Genomic DNA, 1,686 nt, shown 5'->3' with positions numbered 1-1,686 from the left:
GGAACAGGACAGCACCCCATCCTCTCCCTCCCCAGGAGCGAGCTGGAGCTGCAGGAGCAGGGCAGCGCCGTGACCAGGGAGCCAGCAGCCGAGGCAGATGGCAGAGGCTCAAGTGCAGGGGACGAGGAGCCGGAGCAGCTTGGGTTGATGTGAGCAGCACCCTGCGGGTGCCCAGCATTCCCCCCATGGATGCTGGGCTCTCTGTGGTCCCACAGCGGCCAGCACATGGGAAACAGGCTGAGGGATTTGGTGATGGAAACATTCAAGGCCAGGTTGGATGGGGCTCTGAGCAATCTGATCTAGTTAGCAGTGTCCCTGCTCACTGCAGGGGGGTTGGACTAGATGACCACTAGTGGTCCCTTCCAACCCTAAACATTCTATGATTCTATGATTCTATGAAGGCTGGGGTGCTCCTTGGCTGCCCCAGCTCGACCCAGCTCTGCCTCAGTTTCCCCTGTGCATTGCGGGTCACCCATGCCCTCCATGGGCTCATTCCATTTGGGTTTGCAAAGGGTCCAGTGAGGTCTGGGGTTGAGTTAAACACCCTCCTCACCCCCAGCTGGGGTGGGATTTGCTCTCCTCCCCCCCCGGATGACGAGTGGCCCCTGTTGCCTTCTCCCCAGGTCCAAGGGGTCCCCGGTGGAGCTGTGGCGGCCGTGGCTCTTCCTCCTGCAGCACTACTGGGTTTTCTTCTGGCTGCTTCTCCTGAGCGTTGCCTTCCTCCTCCTCGTCCGCGTCCTGGAGCTACAGCGGCTGCAGTCTGCGGCATCGCCCAAGGCCTAGCTGGAGCGGGGAGGGGGAGGCAGCCGGGAGGCACCCGCTCTCCGTCGCTGCTCCTTCCCCACGCTGTAAAACCCCAGAACCCTAGAATAATAAAATTGGAGGAAAAATGGGGGATTTTTAATGCTGGAGCAGAGGAGAACATCCTGTACTAGGATCTGAGGTTTGGTTGACGCCACCTTACAGGCGTGAGGGGCTCAGGGAGCTACAGCAGCCCTCATGGATGCTACGAGTTTGCCTGTTCTCTTGGCACACTGAGGGGTGGCAGGGATGCCACCGCGCATCCCCCTGTGCTGGGGACAGAGACCAGGCTGCTCTCGGGTTTGTTTTAAAGCCATGTCCCACTGTGCTGGCCAGGTGCCCTTCACCACGGCACATCCTCGGCCCCTGTTGCCTGGGGAGCTGTAATTAAGATCTGATGCCCATTTGCTGCTGCACAGGGGATGAAGCTGGGGCTGGAAGGAGCGGGTCAGTGTTCAGACTTTCCCATGGCACCACAAAGAGCTCACAAACAGAGGGAGCTGTTTCCGACCGCTCCGGTGCTTGGGAAAATCGCCTGGTTTGACGCAGACGCCGGTTTCCGTGTCCGCCCCAGCCTTTCGTGGCCCCGAAATGCGGGTGGGCTCCACTGCACCCACACCCAGCAGCTTTGCAGGGGGGCTGGAGGGCTCGAAACACCCCGGCCAAGCTGCAGGGAGGGCTGTGGAGGGGGGTTCTGCACCGGGACCCATGGGAAGAAGCCCAAGGGTGCTGTGGGAAGGAGGGATGGAGGTGCTGGGCTGGCCGGCCCCGCTCCCCGTGGCTGCCGGCAGTGTCACGGGTGACTCACGGGCAGCCGATGTAACCCCCACCCCGTATGGCATCTTGCCCCGTGTCCCTGAGTCACCAGCCTCATGGCAGGGTGGG

The sequence above is a fragment of the Egretta garzetta genome, unplaced genomic scaffold (genome assembly GCF_000687185.1).
Source record: "Egretta garzetta isolate BGI_Z169 unplaced genomic scaffold, ASM68718v1 scaffold105, whole genome shotgun sequence".
NCBI classification, from domain to species: domain Eukaryota; kingdom Metazoa; phylum Chordata; class Aves; order Pelecaniformes; family Ardeidae; genus Egretta; species Egretta garzetta.
The sequence above is the reverse complement of the archived record's forward strand: the minus strand, read 5'-3'. Positions refer to the sequence as shown.